The 12,378-nt window shown below is 29.9% G+C and overlaps 1 long non-coding RNA gene across 2 annotated transcripts in view; it reads left to right on the top strand.

The window, feature by feature from the left end:
• The window catches only part of LOC148171077 (uncharacterized), a 55,231-nt gene extending 50,050 nt beyond the window's left edge, over positions 1 to 5,181 (top strand). Inside the window, exon 3 of one of the 2 annotated variants that reach the window (XR_015770475.1) lies at positions 5,078 to 5,181. This is a non-coding gene — a long non-coding RNA (uncharacterized LOC148171077). The remainder of the gene's footprint in view (positions 1 to 5,077) is intronic. The other variant, XR_015770476.1, reaches the window with a different exon arrangement.
• Positions 5,182 to 12,378: the final 7,197 nt, after the last annotated feature.

Genomic DNA, 12,378 nt, shown 5'->3' with positions numbered 1-12,378 from the left:
GTGATTTTCTAAAATTTCATAGTTATAACACTAAAATTACCAAAATTACGAATTTTAGTAGAGAAATCTCGCAAATTGTTGCACTGTTTCCAAAATAAAAATTTCTAAAATTTGTGTCTTTTGCTCTAGAATTTTGCAATTTGGTGGAATCATTACACGGCTTACAAATAGTAACTTCTTTAAATTTTATAGTTGTAGCATTAAAATTACCAAAATTAGGAATTTTTATGGTGGATGTCTAAAAGATTGACTTCATCTTAAAAATAAAAATTTCTAAAATGTGTGTCTTTTGTTCTACAAGTGTGCAATTTGGTTTAGTTAATACACGGCTTAAAAATAGTAACTTCCCCTAATTTCATAGTTGTAGCACCAAAATTACCAGAATTACGAATTTTTATGTTGGATGTCGGGATTTACTTCATCTTAATAACAAAAATTTATAAAGCGGGTGTTTTTTTGCTCTAGATTTTTGCGGTTTGGTGGAGTTACTGCACAACTTAAAAATAGTAACTTTCCCAGATTTCATAGATGTAGCACTAAACTTACAAAATTTACGAATTTTAGTGGAGGATGTCGTAAATTTTTTATTCATCTTAAGAATAAAATTTCTAAAATTTGTGTTTTTTGCAATTTGGTGAAGTTAATACACAACTCAAACTTAATAACTTCCTTAAATTTTATAGTTGTAGGACTAAAATTATTAAAATTATGAATTAAATTAATTAAATAAAAATTTAACATTTTAAATTTAAATTTGTTAAATTTGTACCGTTTACCAAAACTTATTAGCTCAAATATTTCCGTATTTTTATTTTTTTTTTTTTTGTTAAACACGCTAAGTTCTTTAGCTGCAGTAGGAGAGATTTTAAAATTTTTTGTTTTTTGATCGAGGAGAAATCCAACTTTCTGTTTTTCTTTGTAAATTTTTCGTGTTACCAGTTTAAAATATTCAGAATTTCTCACTTTTGGTTTATTTATTAAACACACTAAATTGCAGAATGTTGGTGTAAGCAGAAAGATTAAAGAAATTCTTATTTTGAGATGAAAATTTTAAACTTATTTTTTTCAGTCTATCAGCTTGAAATTAATTTGCAGGATTTTCAACTAATTTCTTTAGGTATTAAGCATTCTAAACAACACAATTTCAGCTGCAGCAGGAGATTTGCGGTTTGCGATTTCCCGGATTTACCACATTTTTGATTCGTTTTTTACAGGATCAGGAACATTTCAGTTTTAATCTCGAGCTTCTACAACTTTCATGAATCTTTATTATTATAAAACTTTATACGACTCATTTTAACACCATTCAAATTCCTGAAATTTTCCTCGCGCATTGCTGAAGACCTCACCGGAGAAAGCAGGTTATATGTAAAGACGAAATGCGATATAAAAATCCCATTTCCCTACAATACCACTAAAATGTATTACAAGAATAAGTACAAACATTTACCTGCTATTAATGCTAAAATCCGATTATATCCTATCGATTTTATGTTATCACCGAAACTCATGCCCTCATTTTTTGCGAAAATATTCAGCACGTTACTCGTTTTCTTAGATCTCGGTTAAATATTATTTTATTAGCGTAACGAACTTTGTAAGCTGATTTGCATTTATGTAAGTTTAATAATAATACGTTTGTTTGTATGCTTTTTAGACCAGTAGACCATTTCATGTGAAAAGCACATGAGTGGCGCGGAATTTATACTTTGATCAGATTTAGAAACGTTTCAAATATGTGTTAGCTTTTACAATAAAAGCTTATTCCTTACGCTCCATTAAACTGGAGATAGAAGAGGGAAGAAGCGTGTCAATGCAGGCGGAACAAAGCAGAATTGTAGGTGAAAAATGAGATGATGGAAGGACATTATTAGTTGTAAAGTCTCAATTCTTTTATTCCTGACCTGAATGAAGCAAAACGAACTTATTATTATTATTAATCAACACCGCTGCATGGTCAAACACGTGAGCAAATAACGTATGTAGGTAATGCCGATGATAACATCGATAATTGCATAATTGTGTTGTTAAGACTAAGAGAAAAAAGAACATTATGACCATTATATTCTGCTTGTTTAGATGTTTGTTTGACACGGCAGGTTTAATATAGTCGTAAAGTATTCAGGCACGAACTCTTTACTTCACTTTTGTAAATCACTCTGTAGTTTAGTGAACAAAATAGAAATCTCTCTCCATGGGGGTAATAATTTACGATCCACTCGTCCTATTTTACAATTATGGTGAATTCAACTACACGTGTGAAATTAAATTATGGCAGAGTGGATTGATTCCGACCTAAATTATTTGTCTAAATTGGGTGAAATTTGGAGTGAATCGAATTAGACTCAACAGTTACTATCTAATGTTATGAAACTCTACAATAGAAATCATTAATGGAACGGGGGGTGGCTCTCATTAAATTAACGGAAATTGAACGATTTTAGCTGACTTTGTCTTTCATTGTGGTGGTCATACATGTGGCTTCGTTGTTCAATTTTGAAATTTTTCTCTTACCTGTTTTAAGTAAGTTTAACTAGTTTTTTGAAAATAGTAACTTTTTAGATTTTTATAGTTGTAGCACTAAAATTACCAAAATTAAGTACGAATTTTAGTGGTGGGATGTCGGAAATTTTTTATTCGTCTCGATTATAAAAATTTCTGCAACTTGTGTCTTTTGCTCCATAATTTTGGTAGCACTAAAATTACCAAAATTACAAAATTACGAATTTTAGTGGCGAAACTCGGAAATTTTAGATAAGCCTTCGAAATAAAAATTTTTAAAATTTCTGAATTATACTCGACAATTCTACAAATCGGCAGAGTTAATGTACGATGCAAAAATTGTAAGTTCCCCAAATTTAATTACTGTAGCACTAAAATTACCACAAATACGAATTTAAGTGGTGTAACTTGAAAATTTTTGCTTTGTCTTGGAAATAAAAATTTCTAAAATTTGTGTCTCTTGCTTTACATTTTTGCAATTTGGTGGAATTAATGCACGACTCAGAGATAGTAAATTCCTTAAATGTCATAGTTGTAGCACTAAAATTACCAAAATTACGAATTTTAGTTTGGGCTGTCGGAGATTTTTGCTTTCTCTTAAAAATGAAAATTTCTAAAATTTGTGTCTTTTGCTCTACATTTTTGTAATTTGGTGGAGTTAACAGACGACTCAAAAATAGTAAATTCCCCAAATTGCATAGTTGTAGCATCAAAATTCCCAAAATTATGAATTTTAGTTTGGGATGTCGGAGATTTTTGCTTTCTCTTAAAAATGAAAATTTCTAAAATTTGTGTCTTTTGCTCTACATTTTTGTAATTTGGTGAAGTTAACAGACGACTCAAAAATAGTAAATTCCCCAAATTGCATAGTTGTAGCATCAAAATTCCCAAAATTATGAATTTTAGTTTGGGATGTCGGAGATTTTTGCTTTCTCTTAAAAATGAAAATTTCTAAAATTTGTGTCTTTTGCTCTACATTTTTGTAATTTGGTGGAGTTAACAGACGACTCAAAAATAGTAAATTCCCCAAATTGCATAGTTGTAGCATCAAAATTCCCAAATTTATGAATTTTAGTTTGGGATGTCGGAGATTTTTGCTTGCTCTTGAAAATGAAAATTTCTAAAATTTGTGTCTTTTGCTCTACATTTTTGTAATTTGGTGGAGTTAACAGACGACTCAAAAATAGTAAATTCCCCAAATTGCATAGTTGTAGCATCAAAATTCCCAAAATTATGAATTTTAGTTTGGGATGTCGGAGATTTTTGCTTGCTCTTGAAAATGAAAATTTCTAAAATTGGCTCCTTTTGCTCTAAATTTTTGCAATTTGCTACAGTTGGTACATACATGACGCACAAATAGTGAATTCCCCAAATTTCATAGTTGTAGCACTAAATTTACCAAAATTACGAATTTTAGTTTGGGCTGTCGGAGATTTTTGCTTTCTCTTAAAAATGAAAATTTCTAAAATTTGTGTCTTTTGCTCTACATTTTTGTAATTTGGTGAAGTTAACAGACAACTCAAAAATTGTAAATTCCCCAAATTGCATAGTTGTAGCATCAAAATTCCCAAAATTATGAATTTTAGTTTGGGATGTCGGAGATTTTTGCTTGCTCTTGAAAATGAAAATTTCTAAAATTTGTGTGTTTTGCTCTACATTTTTGTAATTTGGTGGAGTTAACAGACGACTCAAAAATAGTAAATTCCCCAAATTGCATAGTTGTAGCATCAAAATTCCCAAAATTATGAATTTTAGTTTGGGATGTCGGAGATTTTTGCTTTCTCTTAAAAATGAAAATTTCTAAAATTTGTGTCTTTTGCTCTACATTTTTGTAATTTGGTGGAGTTAACAGACGACTCAAAGATAGTAAATTCCCCAAATTTCATAGTTGTAGCACTAAATATACCAAAACTACGAATTTTAGTGGTGGATGTCGGAAAGTTTTTCTTCTTCTTAAAAATGATAATTTCTAAAATTTGTGTTTTTTGCTCTACAATTTTGCAATTTTGTGGAGTTACTACACGACTCAAAAATACTAAATTGCCCAAATTTCATAGTTGTAGCACCAAACTTACCAAAATTAGGAATTTTAGTTTAAGGTGTAGGAGATTTTTGCTTCCTCTTGAAAATAAAAATTTCTAAAACTGGCATTTTTTGCTCAACAATTTTGAAATTTAGTGGAGTTAATACACGACTCAAAAGTAGTAACTTCCCTAAATTTCATTACTGTGGCACTAAAATTATCAAAGTTACGAATTTTAGTGAAGGATATATGAAATTTTTGCTTGTTGGTGGAAATAAAAATTTCTAAAATTTGTTTCTTTTGCTCTACAATTTTACAATTCTGTAGGGTTAATACACTATCCAAAAGTAGTAATTTCCCAAAATTTAATTGCTGAAGCATTAAGATTACCAAAGTTTACGAGTTTTATTAAACGATGTCGGCAATTTTTGCTTTACCTTAAAATGTGTTTTTCGCCGGACAATTTGGTAGAGTTAACACACGACTCAAAAATAGTAAATTCTTGAAATTTATAGTAGGATGCAATTTTCTAAAGTATTTTTTTATTTTCAGAATGTGAGTATTGCCCTCTCTGCCCTGCCGCATCTTTAAGGTAACGTCCCGAATACTTTCAAATCGCCCGAAAGGAAATCGATAGATTCTCCCATCAATCTTGCGTATTTAAAACCAAAAACCCCCGAAAACATACACTTTTGATAGCTCAAAGTTTACATTTGCTCCATAAATAACACAGATACCTCAATAACACCCAGTAGCCGGTAAATCAATTTGAAAAACTCCATTCCATTCGTTTTACTCTTTTCACTCACCTCTCACCATCCGACTTCGTTCATTCCGTCATCTCTAAAAAAAATCGCCATCGTAGCTAGTGAAAGACATCTTCCATCGCTCCTAATCCAGTCGAAGTAGAAACTGATCCGAGTTAACTGCATCCGTAATCCTCTTCCTTCCGTTGTTTATTGCGATTGTAAAGTGCGTTCGTTCAGCCTCTCGCTCTTATTGAGTTCCAGTTTGCTTGTTTAACATTTATCGTGGCCCGTTTCCTCCAACTTCCAGGCTGCGAGATTAATCCTGGAGTCTGGATAGTGTTTGCTCGCAAGTGAGTTTCAGTATTTTGAACAGGGGAGGAAAAAAAGGGCGATTATTTCTGAATTTTACTAGGGGTGGAAAAGAAACAACGGGAAAAAACGTGTTCCGGTGGTGGGCACGCTCGGGGTTAATTAATAGCGCGTCTATCAAATCTTTTATTCCCTAGGGCTTTGTCCCGAGGGACTTGTAAAAAGGAGACTTATTAATTTCGAGTTTTCATGGCAAAATGCGACAACCCTTGAGTTGTTTAGAAACTGCTGACACGTTATGTAACGTAATCGTTACAGGATGCTCCATAAAAATTTTACTTTGCCATTTAATACAATGAAGAAATTGTTACATTCTTCATTGCAACATCTGTTGAATGCGACTCTGTACAGATGCACGGATCCATTCCACCTAATTAATCACATTGTGAGTTTGTCATGCCATAAAGTCTATTAGACAACTTGTCGTTGTTTGGGATTAATATTCCTGTATTTGTCTTATTAAGACATTTATCATTGTGCATTCGTAATTAGATTGTTTCGAGTTTAATTACAATCAGTGTGAAAATTAAGGTGAAAAGTGATTACTTACTGTAATTGAATCTGTGGATTTTTCATTCTAGGTCGATGTAAATGAGCGAACGAATATAATTCATTTTCTAGGCAATTAATACTGTGGAATTTTATTTACGTTTTAGTGCGGTGAGATGATGTGTCAGGTAAATAAGTTTGAGATTTTACTACTTTCCTCGAAGTTATTTTTATACAAATTTAGTTCGTCCAACATTGGTGGACTATTTTATTTTAGTAACTCTGGGAGATCCATTTTTCCGGAACTAAGGCAGATGTAGTGAATGCCGAATATTCTGAGCGGTTAATTTAGGATTATTGAGGGATTTAAACAACCGACTTGTTCAGTGAGCTAGATTTTTCTAGAATTCAGATTTCTTCTTTAACTAGAATTTCAGAATTTTTTTTAAGAAATGGATCGTAAATTGCATTTTTCATTTATCTCTAAAATTACTTCATTTTTCGTGTTATCAACTTGAAATTTTCAGGATTTGTTACTTTTGGCTTTTTTAGTAGACATGCGAAATTACAGAATTTTAGCTACGGTGGGAAAGTTTTAAGAAATTTTTGTTTTGAGTACGACGAGAAGTTGCAGTTTTGATAAGGAAAATTTACAAGTTGATCATTTTTGGTGTTAAATACTTACAATTTTCCGAATTTTTTACTTTTGATTTCATTTTTAAACACACTAAATTCCATTATCTTGACTTTAACGGGAAGAATTTAAAAAAAATTGTTTAGAAATTAATTAAAAATTGCAATTTTTTAAGAAAACTTTTTGTTTATCTTTACAAATACCTCATTTTTTAAGTTATCAACTTGAAATTTTCAGGATTTGCCACTTTTGGTTTCTTTAGTAGACATGAAAAATTACAGAATTTGTTTTGTAGTGGGAGAGTTTTAAAAAAAATCTGTTTTGCAGTATTGATAAAGAAAATTTACAAATTTGTCATTTTTGGTGTTAAATACTTACAATTTTCCCAATTTTTTACTTTAGATTTTATTTTTAAACACACTAAATATCATTATTTTGACTTTAACGGGAGGAATTTAAAAAAAAATTGTTTAGAAATTAATTAAAAAAATCTTTATCTCTACAAATATTTATTTTTTAGGTTATCAACTTGAAATTTTCAGGATTTGCCACTTTTGGTTTCTTTAGTAGACATGAGAAATTACAGAATTTTATTTTTAGTGGGAGAGTTTTAAAAAAATTATGTTTTGAGTGCGGCGAGAAATTGCAGAATTGAAGACTTAAAATTTTCAGGATTTGTAACTTTTGATTTATTTATTAAACGCGTTAAATTTCACAATCTTGACTTTAAAGGGAGAAATTTAAGAAATTTTTGTTTAGAAATGGATCAGAAATTGCAATTTTTCAAGAATTTATCTTTTCAAAAATACGTAATTTTTAAGGTTATCAACTTGAAATTTTTAGGATTTTTGACTTTTGTTTTTTTAGTAATAACTTGAAATTACAGAATTTTAGCTGCAGTGGGAAAATTTTAAGTAATTTCTGTTTTGACTTTGACCAGAAATTGCAGTTTTGATAAGGAAAATTTACAAATTGGTCATTTTTGGTGTTATAAACTTGAAATTTTTAAGATTTGTTACTTCTTATTTCTTTTTTAAACACAATAAATTCCAAAATCTTCACTTTAAAGGCGGAAATTAAAAAAAAAATTTTACAAATAACAGAAAAATTGCAATTTTTACTAAGAAAACTTTTTATTCATCTCTAAAAATAGGTTATTTTTTGGGTTATCAACTTGAAATTTTCAGAATTTGTCACTTTTGGTTTCTTTAGTACACATAAGAATTTACAGAATTTTATTTGTAGTGGGAGAATTAAAAAAAAATCTGTTTTGAGTTCGACGAGAAATTGGAGTATTGATAAGAAAAATTTACAAATTAGTCATTTTTGATGTTAAAAACTTCAAATTTTCAGGATTTGTTACTTTTGATTTATTTATTAAACTCACTAAATTGCACAATTTTGACTTTAAAGGGAGATATTTAAGAAATTTTTGTTTAGAAATGGATCAGAAATTGCAATATTTTCAAGAACTTATCTTTTCAAAAATGTTATTTTTAAGGTTATCAACTTGAAATTTTCAGGATTTTTAACTTTTGTTTTTTTAGTAATTACTTGAAATTACAGAATTTTGGCTGCGGTGGGAAAATTTTAAGAAATTTCTGTTTTGACTTCGACCAGAAGTTACAGTTTTGATAAGGAAAATTTACAAATTAGTCATTTTTACTGTTATAGACTTGAAATTTTCAAGATTTGTTATTTTTTATTTCTTTTTTAAACACAAATAAATTCCACAATCTTCACTTTAAAGGGAGAAATTTAAAAAAAAACTTGTTTTCAAATAACAGAAAAATTGCAATTTTTACTAAGAAAACTTTTTATTTATCTTTAAATTAGGTCATTTTTTGGGTTATTAACTTGGAATTTTCAGAATTTATCACTTTTGGTTTCTTTAGTAAACATACGAAATTACAGAATTTTAGCTGCAGTGGGAGAGTTTTAAAAAAATTCTGTTTTGAGTTCGACGAGAAATTGCAGTTTGAGAAGAAAAATTTACAAATTAATCATTTTTGGTGTTAAATCTTTGAAATTTTCAGAATTTGTCACTCTTGACTTATAAAAACTTTTTCCTTTAATGTCAAGATTGTACAATTTAGTGCGTTCGCTGAAAAGTTCAAGTCGATTACTAAATTATTTGTTATAAAAAGCAAAAAATTGCGTTCTTTAAATTTTTAACTTTAGTCTAAACTTTTTATCAATAACTTGGGTATTTGGATTTTCTATTCCACCTGTTCATTTCGCTTTCAGGACTCTACCTTTTTTTGGTATTTTGAAATTTTCTCTTGCATTCTTTAGATTCTTGAAGAAATAATTTTAAATTGAGGAAGATCTTTTAATGTTTGTTTTGAATAATAAAACAACATAATAAGAAATACAAAAAAGGTTGTAAAGAAACTCTAAAATTAAAAATGTTGAGCCCCGAAATATTTTATTGAAAATGTAATTAACTAACTTTCAAACTACCTATTATTGACTTTACAGATCAAAGCTACCGTTGTTTATTTATTATAATGTAAAATTTCATTACAGCGACTGGTGATTAAGCAGCCTTTGAACTATCTATAAATTGCCGCATTGAAATCGCCGAACTGAAAATTTTAATTGAACCAAAAAATGAAGTAAAATTATGAGTGTAAAAAATAACGCTAGAAGCCAAAATCAGCGTTTGAATAATTGCGCCTGGAAGTAAATTCACCCTTAAAACCGGCGGATATCCTCCAGTACATTTCACGAAAGCTTCAATTTTTCGACCTACGACCTTCCGCCTTTTTTCTTCGCTTCTTTCGACCCCGCTCGTAAATCATCTCAAAAAACATAAATCATTATCACTTATGCCCTACTTCCGCCTTCTTCGCGTTGCATGAAAACGATTTCCATTGTCCGCTAGCACGTTTTACACGTCGCAAATTATCCAATTCGCTTAATAAATTGATTAGTTTGGTATTGTAGATCGTGATGTAAATTACGACCTTTTAATGCCTCTCGTGTATGAAAGCTGCCTCTCAGTTTCCATCTAAGTCCAATCGAAAACACACAATAACCCTTCCATGATTTATCGCAATGGTATTCGGCGCGTGTAATAATTTACGATTTTCTCTAATCGAGTTAATGGCGGGGTAAATCGCGTCGTCGATTCAATAAATAGCGATGAAAACAAAGCGAGAGTTCCGAATCAGGGGGTTGTTTCAAATGAAAATCGTGACAAATCGTTGAAGGGTTAGAGGGAGGAAGAACGATGCCGACGATTAATTTGAATTTTATTCGGGGGCGGTTTAAGACACCTTGTGAATAATCAAACAAAATTCGAGCCTCGTTCTTCCACGATTTAACGGCGCGAAAAAGGGGAGAACGAGGGGGATGGTTAATTTTCGTTAAAAGTTATTACGTGATGACTTTTTCTTGATTCCCTCTCTCTCTCTGGAAATTTCCTAATTGCTATCTCGGCTGACAAATCGACGGTTTCGGGACATCCGAGCGCTAGTTTTGATGGGTGCTTACTTAGGAAATGGAAAATCAGGTTGGGCGAACGATGCGAGAAAATTAAAACGCGGGTTTCCGGAAAATATGAAGAAAATGTGAGGGATGGTCGATATGTAATCTTGGCCGCGCAGACTAATGGTTTCAGCTGACAGACAGTGCTACCAACGCATTCCTAAACTTTAGAGCTGACTGATTTTACGTCGTCAATAACAATCATTTCTACTTGAATTCTCAGTTTTGCGATTTATTTTTTTAAAACAGTAGAATCTAAAAAATACTTGAAGTCAAAAGTGACAAATTCTGAAAATTTCAAGTTTTTGACACCAAAAAGGACCAATTTGTAGCAGAATTGACACTTTTTGTCGAATTCAAAACAAAAAGTTCTTAAAACTCTCTCACGGCAGCTAAAAAAATAAATAGAAAGTTTTCTTGGTAAAAATTTCAACTTCTGGTTCATTTCTAAACAATATTTTTTTAATTTTGCTCTTTAAAGTCAAGATTTTGCAATTTAGTGTGTTTAATTAAGAGAACAAAAGTAACTAATTCTGAAAATTTCAAGTCTTTTCAAATTTTCTGTATAAAAATTGCAACTTCTCGTCCAAATTAAAACAAAAATTTTTTAAAACTATTTTACTGCACCCAAAATCTTCTAATTTTACATGAATAATAACAAACCAAAAGTGACAAATCTTTCTAATTTCAAGGCAATAACCTTAAAAATAACCATTTTTTGGGATGAGAATTGCAAGTTTTCATGATTATAATTCTAATTCTAGTTTTAAGTTGGGCGTGAAGTTGCAATTTTTAAATAGAAAACTTACAATTTGGTAATTCTTGCTTTTCTACAATGGGAGGGTTTTAAGAAATTTCAACTTTCATCAAGAAAACTGGTTTTTGATCTCAAAAAATTGGTCATTTTTTTTGAGTAATCGACTTGAAAATTTTAGGGTTTCTTATTTTTGTATTTTTTAATAAACATGCGAAATTACAAACATTTAGCTGCAACGGGAGAATTTTAAGAAGTTTCTGTTTTGGGTTAAACCAGTAGTTACAATTTTTGAAAAAGAAAATTTGCAGATTGATCATTTTTGTTCTCTAAGTCTTGAAATTTTTAGGATAAGGATAAATAAAAAAAATTTAGGAAATTTTTGTTCAGAAATGGAACAGAAATTAATTTTTTTAAGAATTTTTTTTATTTATTTTTACAAATACCTACCTCATTTTTTAGGTTATCAACTTGAAATTTTCAGGATTTATCACTTTTGGTTTCTTCAGTAAACATGCGAAGTTACAGAATTTTAGCTGCATTGGGAGAGTTTTAAAAAAAATTCTGTTTAGAGTTCGACGAGAAGTTGCAGTTTTCATAAGGAAAATTTACAAATTTTTAGTGGTAAAGACTTGAAATTTTCAGAATTTTTTGCTTTTGATTTCTTTTTTAAACGCATGAAATTCCATAATTTTGATTTTAATGGGAGAAGTTTTAGAAATTTTTGTTTAGAAATGGAACAGCTTTTATTTATTTCTTCTACAAATTATCAACCTGAAATTTTTAGGAGTTATCACTTTTGGTTTTTTCAGTAAACATGCGAAATTACAGAATTTTAGCTGCATTGGAACAGTTTAAAAAAAAAATTGTTTAGCGTTCGACAATTAATTGCTGTTTTGAAAAAGAAAATTTACAAATTGTTGATTTTTGGTGTTAAAGACTTGAAATTTCCAGAATTTGTGTCTTTTGATCTCCTTTTTAAACGCTCTAAATTCCAGTATTTTCATTTAAACGGGAAAAATTTAAGGAATTTTTGTTTAGAAATGGATCAGAAATTGCAATTTTTTCAAGAATTTTTTTTATTTATGTCCACAAATACTTCAACTTTTGGGTTATCAACCTAAAATTTTTAGAATTTATTACTTTTGGTTTTTTCAGTAAACGTGCGAAATTATAGAATTTTAACTGCGGTGGAAAAGTTTTAAAAAAAATTTGTTTTGAGTACGACGATTAATTGCTGTTTTAAAAAAGAAAATTTACAAATTGTTGACTTTTGGTGTTAAAGACTTGAAATTTTCAGAATTTGTGACTTTTGATCTTTTTTTTAAACGCACTAAATTCCGCAATTTTGTCTTTAAAGGAAGAA

This window comes from Gnatocerus cornutus, chromosome 7 (genome assembly GCF_029298725.1).
Source record: "Gnatocerus cornutus isolate USDA-ARS CGAHR chromosome 7, icGnaCorn1.1, whole genome shotgun sequence".
Classification (NCBI taxonomy): Eukaryota; Metazoa; Arthropoda; class Insecta; order Coleoptera; family Tenebrionidae; genus Gnatocerus; species Gnatocerus cornutus.
The sequence above is the reverse complement of the archived record's forward strand: the minus strand, read 5'-3'. Positions and strand labels throughout refer to the sequence as shown.